Below are 21693 nucleotides of genomic sequence, written 5' to 3'. Positions count from 1 at the left end.
CATCTCTTTTTTTCTCTCTTCTTCTTCTGCAACCATCACCCTCATCTTGATCCTACAGTTTAGGAATAAACCTACCTATTTGCTGCTGATTTCAATAGCATTTCATACATTGGCAAAACTATAAATCAACAGTTATGGATCAGGCTTTATCACACTGTTTCTTAGAAACCTTGGCATGTACTTTGAAAGTATAAGGTTACAGGATGCTAGGCACATAACAACTGACATATGGTTGGAAAAACTGGAGATGTCAGTCATACAGTGGAATTTGGAAGTACTGATCAATAATTTATATTAGTGATCACTTGGCCCTTATCTAATAACCCATTCTGTACTTTCCACAATCTAATTTCATTTGGCATTAGTGATCACTGCTTTTCCACTTAAAGTGATCTGATTAGACCTTGAAATATTTCCATTTTTCAAGATATATCACATCTTCTGCAACTCTATGTAACATACATTCAGGTGGAATTTGATTAGACTGGGCAATTTACTTGTGATTCATGCCTAGTTTAAGATACTGAAGCAGGCAGGAAGGCGCCAGTACAATTTTAAGCCATACAGGGCACCAGTTAAAGAGCCTTTCTGTGTCCTTGATACTTAATGAACACTTTAGTTACTTTTAAAATCACATCAGATTTGCTGACTGTTAAAACTCAAACAAACCTGCCAGGAGCCCTTGTGCATATGTTTTTTTTTTTTTTAATTATTATTATTTTTATTTTATTTTATTTTATTATTTTATTTTATTTTATTTTATTTTATTTTATTTTATTTTATTTTATTTTATATTTTATTTTATTTATTCATTTTTTTTGGCTGGTGGGACTAGGAAGGCTTCAAGAGTTTGAGATGTGGGTAGAGCAGACTTAGAGCTAGGCTTAAAGCTAGGGCTAGATCAGAATCAACTAGCAGGATCAGCCAGCATGGCCAGAGGCCAGTTTATGATCTGTGGCTCTGATCTGTGGCTTCTGATCAGTGACCTTCAAGTTGAGGTTGAGGACAGAGAGGGTTGAGGCTTATACAGGTTGGGGGTGGCCAGATGGAACCATGGTCACATTAGAACTGTTCCCATATGGCTATTTTTATCTTTTCAGGGTTAATGTTTGGGCTGTCCCTAAAGTTAGGGTTGAAGCACTGAAAAGCAAAGTATAAATGTCAGAATCAGAAACAGCCTGCAAAAATATAAGAGGAGAGACTCCAGCAATGTTGGGCTATGATACCAGGAGTCGTCCCTGGGTATAACTGTTACGGGAACTTGAGCTTGAGATAGGTTTAATGTGGAAATCTCAGCCCACCTGGTTCACTTTCAGGCATCTGATCAGAAGGGTGAGATAGATAGTGTAAATGCTTTGGCAGCTGTACTGGGTTTGGCTGGGATGTTAACTTTCCCTGCAACAGCCCATACAAAAAAAAAACAAAAACCAAACACAACAACAAAAAAGATGCCACATACATACAGATGGGCTTATGATTGAGGGGTGGACCTGATCATTAAGGCCATTACACAGGTTACCCATGAGTGTGAGACCTATGCTGCAATCAAGAAAGCCATGTATAGTGGGTTTACGTGGCAAGGTTTTGGTAGCAGGGGGCCATAGGGGTGGTTTCTGTGAGAAAGATCTAGAAGCTGCCCCATGTTTGGGAAGGGCCCCATTGTTTTCCAGAGCTGAGCCAATAAGCGATGTTGTTTTGCGCCTCTGTGAGAGCATATTTAAGACAGGGAAAAAAACGCTGTGCCACACAGCAGCTGGGAGAGTGAGGGGAGTGAGGAACAGCCTTGCAGGCATCAAGGTCAGTGTAGAAGGGGGGGGAGAGGTGCTCCAGGCGCTGGAGCAGAAGTCCCCTGTGGCTTGTGGTGAGGACCGTGGTGAAGCAGGACGTCCCCCTACAGCCCATGGAGTACCACGGTGGAACAGGGTTCCACGCTGCTGCCCGTGGAGGAGACCACGGTGGAGCAGGTGGCCCTGCACTGATGGAGGCTGCCGCCTGTGGAAGACCCCTGCCGGAGCAGATTCCGGGCCGGACCTGTAGCCCGTGGAGAGGAGACCATGCAGGAGCAGGTGACCTGGCAGGAGCTGCTGCCCTTGGGGGAGCCAGGTTGGAGCAGTTTGCTCCTGAGGGATGGCCCCTGTGGTACGGACCCATATCTGGGGCAGTTCTGGAAGAGCTGCTGCCTGTGGGAAGCCCACGCCGGATCAGTTCATCAAGGACTGCATCCCGTGGGTGGGACCCCACAGCACAGGGGACGAGAGTGACTGAGAAGGAGCGGCAGAGAAGAAGCGCTGTAGACTGACCATAACCCCCATTCCCCCGTTCCCCTGCGCCGTTTGGGGGGAGGAGGTGGAAGAGGGTGGATGGGGGGGGAAGGTGCTTTTGGTTTCTTTCCTTTGTTTCTCACTTCTCTAGCTTGTTAGTAATGAGCAATAAATCTTATTATCTATCTTCTTATGCTGAGTCTGTTTTGCCCGTTACAATAATTATTGCATGATTTTCTCGTCCTTATCTCAACCCTTGAGCCCTTTTCACATATTTTCTCCCCATTCCTCTTTGAGGAGGGGGAGTGAGAGAGCGGCTGTGGTGGAGCTCGGCTGCCCACTCAAGCGGAACCACGACACCGTGAAGGTAAAATCTCCCTGGAACAGGGGGAGGTGGCTAGGGTTGCAGTATGGTGAAGCCTGGTAAATTGACTATATCGGACCACTCCTACAAACCCACCAAGGCAAACAGTACATACCATGGTAGAAGTGACTACTGGGTGGCTGGAAACACACCCCGTAAACCATGCCATGGCCGGAAACACTATTTTGGGCCTAGAAAAGCAAGTGCTGTGGTGTCATGGTACACTAGAGAGAATTGAGTCTGACAATGGGAGTCAGTTCCAAAACAATCTTGTCACCTCCTAGGCCAAGAGGCATGATATTGAGTGGGTGTATCACATCCCTTATCACCCAAAAGCCTCTGGGAAGGTTGAGAGGTACAGTGGACTGTTAAAGACTATGTTACGAGCATTGGGTGCTGGGTTATGGAAACAATGTGACATAAGTCTACCAGAAGCCACTTGGCTAGTTAACAACAGGGGGTCTGACAGCTGTCCTGGTCCTGCCAAAACAAAACCCCTACACACGGTGAAAGGAGCTAAAGTCTGTGTAGTGCATGTTGGAAAGTGGATGGGGAAGGCAGTGTGGGTTGCTCCTGCCTCGGGAAAAGGTAAACCCACTCATGGGATTGTCTTCGCCCAAGGACCAGGGGTCCTGGTGGGTCATACAAAAGAATGGAGATATCAGGTGCGTGCTGCAAGGATATTTAACCTCGGGAGAAAACTAATCTGTAATCTAAGTTATATGTTACAGGAAGACACTGCAGGTCCAACAACAGGTTAGCTTTGCAAGGAACTGGACAAGTGTAACAACGACTTGAGCTAAGCTGGTGTTGGTGTCCAGACATCCAACTCTGCCTGCCCTGAGTGACCACTTTGGCAGATGAGGACTAAATCGTCTACAGTTCTTATGAACATTTTTCAAGAAAGACCTATAGAATGAAAAGATATACCTACCTATCAATCTATTAAAGAACAAGGAACAATGGTGATGAGAATACTTATATGCTAAAGCATGGGGGACCTGTAGTGACATAAATGTTATGGAATAAGGGGTGGAGTACTGGGTCTGGCTGGGATGTTAACTTTCCCTGCAGCATCCCATACAGTGCTGTGCTCTGCACTTGTAGCTAGAACAGCAATGGCATCACACCAGCGTTGTGTCTGCTGCTGAGCAGTGCTGGCACAGCATAAGGACTCTAACCCTCCTAGAAGATGGGCAAAAAAAGTGAGAAAGAAACATCACTAGTGCAGCTGAGCTAAACCAACCAAAGGGATATTCCATACCATATGATGTCAAGCTCAGCAATAAAAGGTGGAAAAAGGAAGAAGAGGGGAGGGGTGGGTTCTCATTGTGAAAACGTCTGTCCTCCTGAACACCGGCTATGTGTGTTGAGGCCCTGCTTCAAGGATGTGGTCAAGCATCGCTCATTTGTGGGAAGCAGAGTGTAATTTATTTCCTCAGCACTTCTACGTTGCCTTTACTTTTTTTTTTCTTTTTTCTTTTTTCCTTTACCCCTCCCTTTTCCCCTTTCTTTTTTCCCTTTAGTTAAATTGTTTAGTTAATAATAATCTTTCCTTAATAATTATTTTTTCCCCTTTAATTAAATTATCCTTATCTCAACCTGTGACTCACCTGGTGGATGAGGAAAAGGCTATTGACATAGTCTACTTAGACTTCAACAAAGACTTTAATGTGTATTCCACAGTATTCTCCTGGAGAAGCTGGCAGCACATGGCTTGGATAGGTAGACTCTTTGCTGGGTGAAAAACTGTCTGGATGGCTGGGTCCAGAGAGTAATGGTGAGCAGATTGAAATCCAGCTGGTGATCAGTCACAGCTATCGGTCACAACTGGTGTTCCCCAGGGATTGGTGTTGGGGCCCATTCTCTTTAATATGTTTATTAGTGATTTGGATGAGAGAATTGAGTGCACCCTCATTAAGTTTGCAGATGACACCAAGTTAGGGGGAAGTGTTGATCTGCTGGAGAGTAGGAAGGCCCTTCAGAGGGACCTGGACAGGCTGGATCAATGGGCCTCAAGTTGCACCAGGGGAGGTTGAGGTTGGAAATTATGAAACATTTCTTCTCATAAAGTGTAGTCAGGCATTGGAATTGGTTGCCCAGGGAAGTGATGGAGTCACTGACCCTGCGAGTGTTTAAGGAAAGGTTGGATGTGGTGCTTAGGGACATGGTTTAGTGAGTGACATTGCTGGTAGTGATGGTTGGACCAGATGATCTTGAAGGTCATTTCCAACCTTAATGATTTATGATTCTGTGATTCTCCAAATTTGTGTTTCATTCTGATCCCACAATTGTCATAAATGACCACTGCTTAAAAAAGGTGCTTTTCAACATTATGGGTTATACTAAGCATAACTGCTGTTATATATAAGGTGATTTAACATAAAGAGCTTCTGTGGTGTTTCAGATGACAATGAACTGGTGTGCAAAATCTCTCTCTCTCTTTTATCCAAGTTTTCCATGTGAATTTAGTCAAAAAAAAAAAAAAAAAGTAAAGGAGTTAATTATTTATTATGTTATGTATTTGGTGTGCACAATTATGAATGTTTTAGTATTCCTATTAGTCATGTTATCAAAACCCAGTAAATAGTAAGCACTTTGATGGAAGTAATATACCACCTTCTTATTCTACTGGTTTGATCTTTTTGCTTGGTAAAGCATTGTTGTGTATTTTGGTTGTCATTGATGACGTGATAGCCCACAAGTGGAAATGTGCTGCCTACCATGATATTTTACTCTTGAAATATCCTCAGCATTGTTCTGTGTTATGTCTCTAGACATTCTTACCCTCAAAAATATTTCACTTAGCCCTAGGTTTGATTAACCCTTTATACTTCACTCCAAGTTTAATTAACTTATGTAAAAAAAACAAAAAGCCTTATGGACCAGAGTTCAGGTATCATTAAATGTTGTGACTTATTTTTGTCTCCATCATTTTAGGCCATTAATTATTGCAGAAGTATGTGAAAGACCAATGTATAAAGTACAGATTTTGCCATTTTTACTATTGTTATTTTGTAAAGGGTAAGGATCTCTTGCCCATGCTTAATTAAAATGGAGCAATTAATATTCCAAAATAACAGCACTTCCTGCATTAGTCATAGGTCTGTTTACAAAAAGCACTCAAGGATATGTATGAAATTGCTTTTTCCATTATTTTTCTCTTTGGATTTGGAATTGACTGGAAAGAAACTCAGATTCTTATGTTAACAAGATTCTAAATTTTCTAAAATCAGATTGGCAGTAATCTATAGAGGTATCCTTATATCTTCAATGTTTCATATAGAAAACAAACAAACAAACAAACAAAAGCTTTAAAGAACAGTGTAAGAACAGTTTCCAACTGAATAAGTGTAAATAAGCTACAATGGATAAACCCTTTTTTACTATATTACTGCCTTTTATTGCACTAAGAAAAATCAGAAAAAAAAAAAACTTGCTAATCTACACTACAGACACACCCAAAGACTTTACAGTTTAAACAACCAAGGATATATCTGTAAAGAAGAAGACATGAGGGTAGATAAACTTGTTTACCTGAGGGTGAACAACAGGTCCCCTAATGAACGCCAGGTTTCCCATTCTAGTTCCTGTTCTCAAACTCCTTTAAAGTAAAACAAGATTGAGAGTTGACTTGACTACTGCATAGATATGAGTAACTTCACAGAGAGAAAACACTGGGTATTGAGTATTCTTTAATCTAGAAGAAAAAGTTGTTGCAAAGTATAATAGCTGGGAGCTGAAGTCAGATAATTGCAAATAAGAAATAAACATCTTTACACAGAGGTGATTAAACAGTGGAGGAGAAACATATCAGAAGATTTTGCAGCTCCCATCAGTAAAAGCTTTCCATATCATTTTCAAATTAGCATAAAAACAAAATTTCAAAAGAAAATATTTATCTTGAAATGTGGTTTTTGATGAAAACAATCTTGCATCTGTGAATTTTTTTGTTTACACTTGTTTAGTTTTTCTTCCACCAGCTGTTATATCCATGTTAAGGAAGGATAGGCAATGTTGCAACTACATTATGTATTTGCTTTACTACTTTAGAAGATGGCTTCCTAGAGTTATGGAATTTTGTCAGAAACCCAGTTTCAGAAGAAAATGTTCAAAGAAAAACATCAGCTTCTAGCCCTCTTCACTGGAGAGGAAACATTAAAAGTGATTTTGTATATCTCAAAGTCTCAGAAATAAAAATATAATTAGCTTGAGAGGTAGTAAGAAAAAGACAAAATAGTGTTTAAAATTTTGACAATTTTTTTCTTCATTAATGATTTGTTGACTACTTGAAATACAATGAAACTTGTGTTCCGAGAAAGAAGATAAGGCAACTGAAAGCATTTTAATTGTATTTTAACTAATTTTGCTTGGCTTTTTTTTTTTTTTTTATAAAAAATATTATAAAAACATTTTTTTAATAAAAATATTATTTTTTTATTAAAAAAAAAGAAAATTACCAAATATTCCATTTGCAAATAGTGAAGAGACTTGGAATGACTGTTGTTAAGAAACATCAGAATTATTTAAATCTTATATCTACTTTTCCCTGTCTTTCCACTGTGGTTTAAACATTTTATTCTACCCTCAGAAATCAACAGCTTTGATTTGAAATTTTCACCTTCTGATCTCTAAAGCTGTCTAGGTCTTAACACCAGTGGGGGGCAGGGAGGGGAAAGGAGGGCAGGTTGCAGCACTAGATGGACATAAGTCTTGCTATTGTAACATTTATATTTTTCACTGTGTTTTCACTGGATTTTCTCCTCTAGATAGTCACAGAAAAGGCCTGAAATGCTCTGGTTAACTTCTGTTATACCGAAAAGCCACATAGGCCTCAGATGTGACTTTTCTGATAGCTCAGATAAACAGAAGTCTTCCTAGTACAGTGTCCTGAATAAAAGTGTGAAATTGATCCCAAGATGTCAAAAGTCTTCAGCCATGTTATTTGTGCTCTTCTTGGGAAGGATGAGAAACTGGAGGTAGAGGGAAAGGAAATGCTCTGCCACGCCAGTTGCATTGTTCTCTTATAGCCTTATCCCAATGTCCACATAAAATGTCAAAAGCTATGAGTGAAACACAGAAACAGTGTTCTGCAAGTGATGACTATAGGCAAAGAGGGATAAGGTCATACCTTATTTTAAACTGTTTTATGGTTGCCAAAGCTGCCCACAGCTCCCCAGCCTTTTTTAAGAAGTTATGTTTTCACAGCTTTACCAGACTTCTAGGGAAATAAATTAGTAATCCTTTTCTTACATAATGCCCTGGTTGTTAATTCATTCAGAATTTCAAAATAAAACAGTCTGTTGTGCATGGAAACTTGGATTTTCTTTCTTCCATCTGAAAAAGTCTGGACCTCTATTGGAGGTATGTAATTTAGGCTGGAAACCCTGCCCACCACCTGTTCCAAGATCCATGGTTTGCTCTCATGGGAAAGGAAACGCTTGTGAACTGCTAGTTTTTTCCAGGGCATCCTTAGCAAATGGCAGCTGTGGGAGCAGGTATCAGAATAGAAACATAGGAGATGGCAGGTGAAGAGTTTTGAAAATTTGCAGCTGTCTTTCTCTGTCTATTGAGCAAAGGGTCATAAAGCATCCTTCTGTCTTGTCTTGATGGACTTAACTGCCCAGTTGAATCAATATTATAGAAATTAATTTCAGACTCTCCCTACAACAATTCCAGTTTCTGAATCAAGATACACCAATCTGTGCACTCATTGAAAATCTGCATTGTTTATTGTCTAGTAAATTACTTGCCAAAATTGTGTAGAATAAAGGACACCTTTCTTATCTGTGTGTGCATTGTGAAGGACCACAGGTTTTTACTCCATGTCTGGGACTCACAAGTATTAATAACACATGAATAATAAGGTGTAGTTATTAGAGATCAGCTGAAATGAATAGAAGATACATTTGCCATGTGTCCTCTAGCTGGAAGAAAAGGGAAAGAGAAAAAGGAAAAGATTGAAAGGTTGTAAACTTTCCATGGTTCACATGACAATTTATATACATCCAAGAAACATGGCCTTTCAACTTGATGACCAAATCTCTCTCTCACTTTCTCGTTTTAAAGTAATTGAAGTTCTCTTATACAGCCTTTTTGTTGCTTGGGTTTGTTTTCTGGTCTAGTCAGGGAATGACAGCTCAGGCTTTACTTTTCAAGCCAAATCAATGAGAAATCATCATGTTGGGAAACAGTCATATAACAACTGAAAAAGATTAAGGATTGTGGTGACTGCATACATTTTCTTCTTCAGGGTTCCTTACTCCAAGCCTTCTCAGTTTCTGGCCAGATATGTCTAGCAGCATGGACAGGATATTAAGCTATGCTCCGTATTTTGTCTGACTAAATGGCTATGAGAGCTTGAAGCTTATAAAGCTGAAGTATATGTAGTTACTGGGGTTTGTGAGAACTTTTGCTAGGATTGTTGGTATTTGTTGATTTTTAACACTTCTGAAGTTTTAGCACTGAAGATAAACTCTAAAGAGATTCCTACAGAAGAAAGAAACCTCTAGATGAGATTAATATATTGATACCCCAAAGGCTTCCAGACATTAAAAAAAAAAAAAAAAAGGAAAAAAAAAGAGAGAGAGAAAAAAGGGGAAAAATTATAAGGTATGGTGCAAGCACAATGTCTCACACAAATAGGTAGCCCTGTGACCCATTTCTTTTCACACATAGCTGAGGTATCTTTCTGGACACAGAAGTGCAGACTGCAGTTATTTGTGGGTTTACTATCTCAAGTTCTCTTCCTTCATAGTATTTAACTCTTTCTTATAACCTCTTTCCAGAGGTGCACAAACTTTTTGCTGATGTAAGACAAACACTTCTCATCTTCTTGCTCACCATGTCCAAGGGCAGATGCTGCCTTCAAAGGTGTTACATAAGATGTTCATAATCAATGCTCCACATCAGCATCTCCAAGTCTTTTCCCTCATGGTTCCACCACATTTTCCAGAGGTGATGAATCAAGTATTTTTCCTCTAAATATTCTTATTTCTTCTTCCAGCTGAGCCTTTTATGAATTTATTTCTCATTTTCTTGGGGACTTTTTTAACACTGCATTGTCCAGCACATTGTTGAGGAACCACAACCCATACATATTCTTGGCTGTCAAATCCTCTACAGTCACACTCAATATTCTATACGCACACAGCAATTACACTGTAATTTGTCTTTGTATCTCACATTTGTGTGATATATGGTTGTACATTGCAATCTGGGCTCTAAAAATACATTAATTACTCAGCACTGTGATTATGCACAGTGAATTCATCACCGGTATAGTAACCTTTGGTTACAGGATTTTTTTGGATGGTGTTACTAAGTGTGCAGCCAAACATACTATACCTGGATTTCAAATGCATTTGAAACATTAAAACTATTAAACTGTGCGATAAGTATTAAGATATTTGGTGCAGCATTCCAATTTTATTAATGGCAACTGTCATATAATTTGCTGCGGAACTGTCATATAATTACGCTGTACCATGAAGTGCATCATCTTTCTGAATAAATTCTGCAGTGATTTTCCATAAAATAGCTATGCTACTGATGATTTTGTGATGGGGTGATCTCTATTCTCATACATTAACTAAATTATGGTAGAGGCAGTTCTCTCACTATAACATCTTAGAGAAAAAATGCAACGCCTTCTTTTCTTTCTAGTCATTCTCAAGGAAAATCTTTTCTATTTTCCTTGGGGATATGTTCATTATAAAATGATTTCTTCTGTTCTTTTCTATCAGGGGATGAGTCTTTATACTTTTTGCTTTTCCTCACTTTTTATCTCTTCCTAAGTTTTTCTCTCCTTTCTCTCGTCTCCTTGTATTCTTCCACCTCTCCCGTCTTGTTTCTCTCCCAGCTTAATCTGTGCTCATTCATCTCCTACCCTTGTCTTTTCTTAATAAAAAGTGGTAACAGAAAGAGACTGCTGATCCAGCAGACTGTTGGGAGGAACTTGTGTTTATGTTTTAAGGTCTTTGGCAAATGGTCCCTTCATCTTGTATGTTTTATTACAAGTAACACAAGAGTCTAGCCTACCTAATTACACATAAAAAATGATAGGATACACGTATTGTATCTGAGGATGTGAATCTCTTATCAGCCTTGATAAGGGAGCTGTTTTGGAGAATGAAAGAGACATAGAGAAGGTATCTTAAACTACATAGAGCAGGTATCTTAAACTGCTTTTAGGGAAATTGGTTATTTTCTCATTTAATGACTACCGTAGTTTATTGTCCAATATTCAGGTCTAGTCTGTAAGGGTAGGATTCATTTAATTTGGTTTTAAAAATGTTATTTAGAATACAGTATGAATACATAGTGATGTAGGCAACCATACCTGACTTCAGGCTGGGGATCCATAAAATCTTGCATCATATCCGACAGAATGAATCACATTTGTAGTTTTATCAGATTATTTATAAACTTAAAATAGCACTATATACCTATGTTTAGTGATCTGAACCTGTTCCTTAGTCAGTTTTTAGAACTTTTTATTTGGGCATCTTTTATTTTGTGCAAAGACTTCCAATCAGGTTCATATGCACACTTTCTACATGCACAAGTACTTACTGCTAATATGGTTATTGTGGACTGAAACAAACATGTTATTAAATTAAATATTTTAATTTTTCCCACTCGTGCAGATATTTGGTAAGTTTCTGTTCAGGCAGCTGGGGCAAAGCATTGTCTTCCATTGCTCTGTGGAATGGGTTTTTCCTCAATTTTGTTGAGTTGTTTTCTTTATACTCCTTTTTTTTTTATTTTTCCTCCAAATTTTTTACAGCTTTTCGTAGCAATGTTTCTCTTCTGGAACTGAATTCATATCTTATGAGGATAGCCTCACTACTTCACTCTGTTCTCTTAATCTTTACTACTTCATAGTTAGCACATTATTTTACTCACAAAATAGTGTTGACAGCTACAGGTCAAAGTTAACTGGCACATAGACACACAATGGATTTTCACACAACTGGTCACATCCTTGACCAACTGGCTAAAGTCTCAAATGATCAGTCTTAAATGACCAGACCCTCTCTTTGCAATAGATGGAGAAGACAAGCTTTTCTGGAAGGTGGTTCAACTGTTTCAGGATGGGGATCTTTTATTCAGTTTTTTTTTAAGGCTTATGTTAGGTGAGAAAAATGCCAAATTTATGAATCATATATAGATGTCTGAGTGATAGATACATGGCTAACATCCCTAAATCCACCTGACTACTAGCCACCTATATTAATTAGGCTAACCTGGCCTATAGTGAAGAGGACCTACAATGTGAAAGTGTAAGGATGTGAGAACTGTTTTAATGGGTCAGACGAAAAATGTAACAAGCCTGCCTCTGGAAGTGGTGAGTAGCAAATCCTTAAGGAAGACTACATGAAAATAAAACAGTCTCCAAATTTCCAGTAAACAGAAATGCTATTATTATTATTATTTTCCTCAAAGCGATTGAATTTTCTGAAATTAGTAAATTCTTTGAAGATGTATTTGCTTAATTGCATTCCCTTAACTGTGTTCCCTTAACTGAAGATATAGTCCCTTAATAACAGAGATGTATGGCTTTTACATATGGTGTTTACATGTATTTATATCCATATTTGACTTAGAAACAAATTAAAATGAAAAGTAATATTACTGCATCACTCTGGTTATTGGTTACAGGAATACAGCAATTTGGCTTCTGTTCATTTATTTATTATTTACTCACTTATTCCAGAGACTTAAGCAGCTGTGGAAGATGATCATATGGTTGCAGGGCTATGAGCTCTGTGAGCTTGCTGCTCAAGTTATTGCTTTCTGCCTTGAAGTGGTTCTTCCTAGCCCTGCTCCATTTCCTCCACTCACCCAGTTCAATACACTGGAATGTGATCAAAATTTTTCTCAGTGTGTATTGTTACCAAAGTGAAATATGGCATTGATTCACATGGCTACTGGATGAAGCCTGAAATGAGTGGAAAAAAAAAGAGCTGATGGTTTATTCAAGAGAGCAAATTATAGATGAAGTGAGGGCAATTACTAAAATGGAGAGTCCTGACCTGTGCCCAGCCTTGACTCAGAAGTGACAAAGATTATCTAAACTGATCAGAGTCTGTGTTGGATTAAGACATGTTGAAGCTGGCTGTGGTTTGCCAAAGGAAAAACAGAAGCCAGCATGGAAATGATTTATACTTGGAAGAAAGAATATCACAACAAGTAGTGAATGAATGAATCAGTAATTGTTCAATGCTGGGAGGAAACTGTAACATTCTTTAAAGAAGCAAGCATATTAAAGAAATGGAGCAGTAAGGAAACCTGGTCTCAGAGAAGCAGCAATACTTATTTGACAAATCTGCTGAGGAAATATGAAGCCAGCCTCCTAAATTAAGATAGAAAGTGAATAATTTGAATGGTACTATTAATACCATTAAAATTGATTGCCTTAAGATTTGTTGTTGTGCTGTTAGATTAAAAGATAGATCAATGTCATTTTTGTATGGGAGACCCTCCCACACCAATCAATCAGTGACTTTACAGCGGCTGCCTTCCATCCCTCCCAGCACATCCTTATTTCTCTTCCACAATTTTAGTAAGGGGATGATCATATCCTTAAGCCATTTGTTTTTCCAAGAGCACAAACTGCTCCACATGGGGGATGGCAAATCATCTTTCCTATGGAGTCCTCCTACACAGTTTGTGCACTGTACACTGTGGGTAGGTACAAACTTACTCTAGTGTGCCCTGAGTTGAAAGGAAAAAGGATATGTGAGAGCATTTATAAAGTACTGAGCTAATGAAAGCTGTTGAGAGGCTGAGATTATTAGCACAGGATGAATAAATCACTGATACTTGTCACTTAAGGTTTTTGATTTTTTTTTTTACAGTTCTGGGCATGGGCAAAATCAGTTCACATGTGCCCACAGCAAGCTCCCATTGAAGGTGTAAAACATGGTGTAAACATACAGCTAGTGACTGGCTTTTTTAGATTCAGAATGCCAGATATTAGTACTAGTAACAATAAAATATGAATTATACTGATGCTGACATAACGTTATGGAAATCTGACCTTGAATCCCTAGCATGACCTCCTAAAACTTATCAGTATTATTAGTGACAAGAATACCCCACAAATTTTCTGTAGCACAGGGCTTGTTTTGTGCCTTGCTATAAAAGTTCTATTAAAGTGTCCTTTTACATATTGTCTGGACTTCGTCTCTGGGCTCATCCGTGTTCCCCTCTTGCCATTCAAAAACTGTCTTGCATTATGCATTTATAGACCTCAAAAAGAGGAGCATGCAAAGCCACCTACTGTGGATGTCCATGGGCCAGATGAAATTGGTGTGACTGCCTCCAGGCTTGTTTTGTGCTGTTCAGAAGTTACTTTTCTGAATCTGTTTCTGCATCCAGGATATTGCTGCTGCTGCCAGTACTGTGAACACTGCCAGTACTACGAATACATCCTCTGATGCAGCTTGACGAAGTACTGGTCATCTTCCTCTAATGGGAAGGTCTATCAAGGCAGATTTATCAGTACTGGGTTAAAGGTTGGACTCGATGATCTTACAAGTCTTTTCCAACCTGAATGATGCTATGATTCTATGACTAATGCTTTCTTTCTGCCTGCTAGCAAGAAGATGTTGAGAAAGGTGCATTTTTGTCATGTCTGCCTCTAAGTGCTAAAGCCATTGAAGAGGACATTCTCAAAGCACCCTCAGCAAGAACCTTTGAAACTAGATTTTAGCCAGCAACACAAGCTGTGAGTACACTGTATAGGTATGCCTGATTGATAGGAATTGATCAGCAGCACAGACTTTCTCTTCTTCAGTGAAGTTTTGCATAGTATGTTATAAGTTGGCCTTAAGTTTGTGCTGCAATACCTCCACTGCTATCAAAGTTTGATATATAGAGATTAAGCATTTCAAGACTTATTTACAGTGACAACCGTTCTTGATAATAATGTTGATGTACCACATGTGAATTCTCTGACAGAGACCAGCAGAAGAGTGGGTTATTTGAGCCATGAGAAAAAAAAAAAAAAAAAAGTGTAGTGTCAAATCCGTATGAATATGGCCTCTCTGAAATCTTTTAATTCTTTTCTGTTAGTTCTGACTGTGGTGATAGTAACAGAAGGATATGGAATTGTATAATTAAACGCATGCAGTAATGGTAAGAATTTGTGAATTGTCCCCTAAAATATTCCAATGAAACTGCCATCCATTCTCATATGTTTTGTCTTCTAGGAGTCTTCTCCTTTCTCTTTCTGCTGTACAATTTCCCAAACTGATCCTAACTTTAAGGACAAAAACCTAGAATCACTGCTCACTGAATTGCTTTGTAATGCATTACATTACACTGGAAGCAAAACAAAGGGTTACATCCTTCAGAAATGTTGAAATGCACAAATCATAACGATAAATAGTCCATAGCTCTGCAGGAACTGTTGTAAGCCTTTTATTATTATTATGATTGTTTATTTTATTTACGAAGTTTTGGAAATAGGAATTGCCCTCTTTCTAATGTTAACCTGATTTCACTGTTTGTACTTAGAAATATCTATACCAACATATTCTGGCAGTGTTTTGAGAACTCTGTATGCATGCACTATCAATATGGTGCTAAAATGTTGACAGAAGTCAAAATGAGTTCTCTAGTCTTGGTGTGAAACTTACCCCAAAACATCCTTAGTGTAGACAAGGTGTGAAGTGCAAGGTGCAGCTGAAGGATGGTGACAGCCACCTTCAAATTTTATACATTCACCCTTTTCTGGAATATATACTTGCAAGGGAATTGTCCTGTTCACAGGAGGAAGAGCTCCCTTAAAAATCCTCTGGGAACTGCCTGCAGTAAGATAGAGTTACATATATTGCTCAAAAATAAGAGGAAGAAAATATGTCACCTCAAGATGTTAACCAAAAAGGACACACTTTTCTCAGGTTACATTGCAATTATTCTATCTTCATTATATCTGCTACAGAGATTCTGACAACAAAGTAAATATCTGCATTTTGGAAGGGCATTGTGATGAGCAGTAAAAATGGGAATATACTGTGGCTATTTTCTTTTCCTTTAATGTTAACATCCAGTCATACTTACCCACAAAAATAAGATAATGCACAGGAATAAACAAGAAAAAAATGTAAGTCATACCTAGATCTCTGCATGTCAGAATCACCTAATTAAATGAATCCAAACTATTGCTTGCTAAGTGCAAAATGTTATAGTGAACGACATATATTTTCAAAGTATTATGCTAAAAGAAAAATCCCAGAGAAGTTAAACATTGGTTATAAATAGACTACCCTGTGTCAGAAAATGAATATATATTCACCTTAAAATAAACTCTTCTAGTTAAGATAGTGTTTAGAAAAGTTATACTCACCAAAAGGTTTGTATGGCACAAAGCATCGAACATTCTTCTGTGTATTCAAATAACGCAGTTCTCTTAATACCCTGTGGTGTTATTTGGCTCATTGATTTATCTGTCATAGATTTATATGAATCCAGATTCTCTGAGAATGTCTTCTGAGTTTTTTGGAAGGTAACAAAATGATGAAAGGTTTTTTGACTTGATAGCCTTGGGGACCAAACTTGTCTATTGATGTACTGTTGTTTAAGAAAACCTGACATAAATTCCCCCATGCTAATCCATTAATGTGTCTAAAATCTTACTGGGAGAGATAATTTCTGGGGTGATATTTCATCTTCTATGTCCCTTACATCCATAAGTTTGAGGCTGTCAGAAAGTACTGGTGATGACCAGACTTCAAATATATAAAAATGGATTTAAGCATCATTAGCACCATCCCTGAACAACCATCATATTAAAATATTTTCTAAAAAATATTTTTACGGGTTCCAGTGGTGAATTAAAGAGTCTTAAGAAAGCATTGCACTGTTTTCAGAATATCATCTAGTTCTACCTTGTGTTGCATTTAGCTGTCAACATAGAGGTGGAAATTTTGGTATCCTAGTACCCTGAGTTACCTAGTCTTTGCATCTGTCAAACTCTCTAGAGCAAGTCCACAATCTGTAGCAAAATACTTACCAGGGGAATAAAGCTTATTAGCTGCAGACTTTTTTTTTTTTTTTTTTTCCTTTGGAATTTAGGTATAAAATTCTGGGCCTTCCTTCCTTTTTTTCCTTCCTTCCTTTCTTTCCTTCCTTCCCTCCTTCCTTCCTTCTTCTCTCTCTCTCTCTCCCTCTCTCTCTTTTTCCTATCTGGAAATACTTCTATGCACTTCTTAATGTTATTTCCATCAATAAGCACTCTTTCTTTCTTTCTCTCTTTCTCTTTTAATTGGGGAAAAAAAAAAAAAAAAAAAAAGTGGCAGACTCCTTAACTTTTAAGTCATAAACTTTTTGAACTTTTGTCATATTTTCTCAGGGAAGTATTTGTTCTTATTGTAGGAAAAAAAAATTAGTCTGCAGGGTTAAAATATTTTTAATTCTCCCAAACTTAATAAAATGTGCTTGTATGTATTTAAACCAGCTTTTTAATGTAATAAGCATTTTTTTTTTTTCATACAACAATCAAGCTGGCATTATAGCCCAAGCATCTAGGTAGATCTTGGTTTACTGGTCTCCTGTATTGTTTAATATATGAGAAGATTCTTCACCCCTTCTTAGGGCAGACCATTACTTAAAAAGTGAAAAGGATCCTGAGAACTAGGTTTCTCTAGTCTATAACTACTGACTCTTGAATTTCAGGATGCAGTGAGACCCAGGATGTGACTCAGATTTTTGTAAGGTACTCCAGGTACAGTTCCTATGACCACACGTGCCTATTGAAATTTTACTCAAACAGATTTGAAAAAAGCAAATTGCCTTATTTTTTATTATTATGGAAAAGCAAGCATGCTTAAAGAACTCCCAAACAAGTCTATGGGACTTCCAAAAGAAATCAGTCTGTTACTATCACATGCAGCAGCAAAGTGGCATTCCCCTTCCAATGGTCGATGCCTGTCATGCTTCTTCAGCGCTGACAAGCAATTATTAGTCTTCGTTTCTTTCATCCTACATATTGGAAAAACAATCATTGCAAGGAATTGGAGAAGTAGAACAATTATTTTTGCACTGTAGTGGTAACAGAGTTTCTAGGCTTACTGAAAATATCCATTAGGTTCTGTTCTCTTGTCTACAAATACTTTCTATTTCGCTTTATGCTGTTCCAACAGTTGAATCAACAATTTCTGCTGCATTAAGAAAGAATAACTTTATTCTTTCATCAGGTGATTTTCATTTTCAGCTGGTCTTTGTTCAGGGCTGAAGGCATTCTTCATTTGTTTTGAGTTCCACTGTATTAAATATAACTTGGATATTGGTTTTAAAGTTGTTAAATTTGAAGATTTAGTTTTCCTTTTTTTTCAGTTGTGACGTGATATGATATTCCTATACAAGTTTATTTAAAAAACCAAACCCAACCAAACCAACCAACTAACCAAACAAAAAAACAAACAAAAAAAGCCCCAAACCAACAATCCTAGGTTGAGCCAGTTTTAGCTTCTGAGCTGGGTGACAATTGTTTGAACTTCACTCTGCTCATGGTCATCTCTGTATGACTCATAAATTATTTTTCAAGTACTCTTAATAGCCTTCAAGATCTTAAGCAAGGTGCAGCCATGGAGAACAAAGATTTTTTGCAGGTCTCTGAGCTACCAGCACACCATGGTTCTGTCCTCCTACCTGAATTAAAACAGAGGCAAGTAACCAAAGGTCTTGTCTCCTGCAGAAATTGTCCTTCATTCCAGACAGTTACAGAAAAACAAATTACCCGTGCAGACAAAGAAACAACATTTTGTACCGCATTTATTTATGCTCTGATCTCCATAGAGGTTGAGCAGTGTATCTGGCTATGGATTTTCTTTTTCTGAAAACAAAACAAAACAAACAAATAAACAACAACAACAAAAAAACAGATTGTGAAACCTCTTGCACCATCTCCATCAGAAATCATTTCCCTCTGCTTGCTTGCTTGCTTTTCCCATTTCAAATGTCGTTCAAGTTTGCTTCACTGCCATTCAAAGGTTATTTGCTAGTCTGTTTTGTTGAGTAAGATCATTTTCAAAGACTTTTTCAAGCTGTCATTATACTTGAAAGACATTTGGTAAACTTAGCCAGACATTTCTCCTTCAAATTTTTCTTAATGATTAATTAACATAAGATCTACAAACTGAAATCTCATTTGTGAAGGAGAAACATCGCTGATTTATTTAGAAAGACAGACCCCAGAACTGAATTCAAGATTAAGAAAAGATGTTTAATGAAGATAGGAAAGGGGAAAGTACAGATTTCCTTATTTGGTAGCACTCCCTTTGTACTACGGTGTTGCAAGAGCTAAGTCACTCTTCTTAATGCTCAATCCAAATTTTAATCAAATGCTTTAGGTGTTACTTAGGATGAGTTTTCTTCATGTATTTGCTAAAGCTGCCAGTACTATTCAGCTTTTATAAAAAATGAAAAATTGTTTTTTCATACTTCACTTTTGACACTATGTATGGCCAGTTTATATAAAAGTAATTATGGCCACACATTGTGATGGCTTTAAGGGGTTTATTCTCTTTTATCTCAACTTCATATATATTTATTTATTTTTCTCCAGATATAGAAGAAAGGTTTTATAATCCTATTAGTTTTTTTTAATAGCATTTGACATGTTTATCATTAACACTGTTGATGAACAAGGAAGGAGGGCTGTCCAATGTACAGCTCCAGAACATCTCCAGAGCTAAAAGATTATAATTAAATTTATTTATTTATTATTTATTTATTTATTTATTATTTTATTTATTCTATTGAGATGAGAATTGCTTCAGGAAGAATGGACTAGTTTGCCAGCAGATTTCAACAAATTATTCCATCCCAAATATTCCAAACTTGATCTGTTCAAGCACTATCTGCTCTCCACCGCTGCTCCCAGGTTACTTCACCTCCCCAGTATTCCATTCACAGCCTACCTCAGATATAATTTCTCATTTTCACATATGGGTAATAAGACACTTATTTCTTTTGACTATGGACAGACTGCTCTGTTTCTGAAATGTTTATTATACTCAGGTCTACTTCGTTTACAAGATGTTCTGTTCTCTTAGATGCTTTTAAGCACAACAGGAGGTTGTTTGGCTGATTGGGCTTTCTCTACTAACATCCCCTTGTGTAATGTTGAGGAAAGACTACTGCCCATCAAAGTTTTCTCCCAGGTGTCCCTTTTTTGGATCACACAGAAGAAGCAGGGATACTCTCACTCAGGTGACACCAGAGACATCAGGCTGAGCAGCCACACCAGTCTGTGACAGCCAGCCATGTACCTCAGAGAAACAACAGACCTGCTGGTCATGAGCTGTACATTCAAAATCCTTCTTAAACAGGAGACACCTTTCTGTTCCTCTCTAGTCTATTTAAACTATTATCTATCTACTTTAGGTAGTAAAATCTAATACTGCTATGTATCTCACCAGTAAACCCAATCTCACAAAGGATCTTCTAAGCTTCTAGTTTTACCAGTAGTAAATATATGAATGTGTTTTATATCAAAAAAGAAATAACTGTATCATCTCACTTTGATATTGCTGAACTTTCTTAACATCATATATAATGCATGAAAGTACCTAGTTTAATGCTCTGAGGCACAATTTAAACATCTCTCTCTCTTTTTTCTAGAAGATGAGTTGGTATTGGTCACACACCAGTTCCCAATAAATCATCCACATTGTATCTGGGCTCTGCTGAAGCTAGTCACTGGTCCTGCATTAAAAATATAATTGACTTATTTAAATATTAGTGTTTTAGAAATAAAGAGAGACTTAAACTGTCGATTAAAATGAAGAACATTTTGGGTAGACCTGTGCGGTGTCAAGAGTTGGACTTGATGATCCTTAAGGGTCCCTTCCAACTCAGGATATTCTATGATACTATGATAACATGTACCAAAAAGTAGTATGATATATATATATATATATATAAAGCAATACTGAAGCTATTAAAAATGCAAACAATATGAGTCAATGAAAGAAAAAAGACAAAAAATGTATTTTCTCTTCTTTTTTTTTTTTTTTAATTTTCTTGCTTACTTGTTTTTATTCCACTTTAAACAAGCCAAAGCATTGTAAAAATACATAAGTGAAAAAGAGCTGAGAGTGAGATTTGCAAATGTAAGATGTATACAACACTTACCAAAACCCACCAGCTCTTCATACTCTGGAAAAACACCAGAATCCCTGTTTGCCTAGTTTGAGCTTTCAGCCCCTTTTTATGGTCATCATAAAAAACCTTGTGAGCGGGGGCTGAAGACAGAAAAAGCTGGTAGTTAGAAGTTCCTTCTAACTCTGGTGGCACTAGCGGGTGCTGCAATAATAAATACCTTGAAATGTGTAATAACAGTCCATGTTAAAATTTTGAGAAACCTTTTTTATTAGCCCCCACCTGCTTTTCAAACAGAGTGGGTGGAGGTTTATTAGATTAAGATGGTACCTGCTGGCTTCCTCTGTTGTCAGCCAGGTGCTTGCATACAATATTTATGTTCTCCTCACCACTTTGAATTATACCTTTTCTTGAAGCTATTTGATTCACTTTTATTCAAATATTCTCTCTTGATTTGTCATTGCAGAGTAGACTACAGTCCTCTCCTTCACTATCCTATGTCTGATTTAATGATCTCAGACTTTTATGAACCTTACAGTTTAAGATAATTGCTGACAGAAGCAGCTTGACTACATACAGAAAATATTTAACCTTCAGCTGTGCAATTAGTGTATATTGGTGAACATCTCACTGGTCAATATGGAAATATAAATAATATTTTACTTCAAGATTTCATGAGCACATATCACAGTATACTTTCAGCTGGTGGGATCAACATGGAAACTGCTGATGACTTTTAGCTCTGTGATGCTTCTCAGGTGTTCAGCCATGTCTTTTAGGCTGAAGTAGCCTAGGTTACAACAGTAGCTATGATATTATTAGATATTATTCAGTGATATGGTCAAGTGAAAAAATTAGGGAGTATTTCACTTGTCCTGACTAATTTTTCTAGGGCTGCATTCACAAAAATCTGTTTTTAGAACATGTTAGGGTTTTTGTTTTGTTTTGTTTTCT

The 21693-nt window shown here is 37.6% G+C and overlaps 1 protein-coding gene and 1 long non-coding RNA gene across 3 annotated transcripts in view; one reads left to right on the top strand and one right to left on the bottom strand.

The window, feature by feature from the left end:
* Window positions 1-21693, top strand: part of LOC140002189 (uncharacterized) — a 178459-nt gene that overhangs the window by 61530 nt on the left and 95236 nt on the right. The window lies entirely within an intron of this gene.
* LOC110352348 (uncharacterized) lies at window positions 18307-20952 on the bottom strand. Its single transcript, XR_002401197.4, has 3 exons — window positions 20773-20952; window positions 20208-20343; window positions 18307-18469 (listed from the first exon to the last, which is right to left on the bottom strand). It is a non-coding gene; the product is annotated as an uncharacterized lncRNA (long non-coding RNA).

Source organism: Anas platyrhynchos, chromosome 3 (assembly GCF_047663525.1).
Source record: "Anas platyrhynchos isolate ZD024472 breed Pekin duck chromosome 3, IASCAAS_PekinDuck_T2T, whole genome shotgun sequence".
Taxonomy (NCBI): Eukaryota; Metazoa; Chordata; class Aves; order Anseriformes; family Anatidae; genus Anas; species Anas platyrhynchos.
This window is presented reverse-complemented; position numbering and strand designations above follow the sequence as displayed.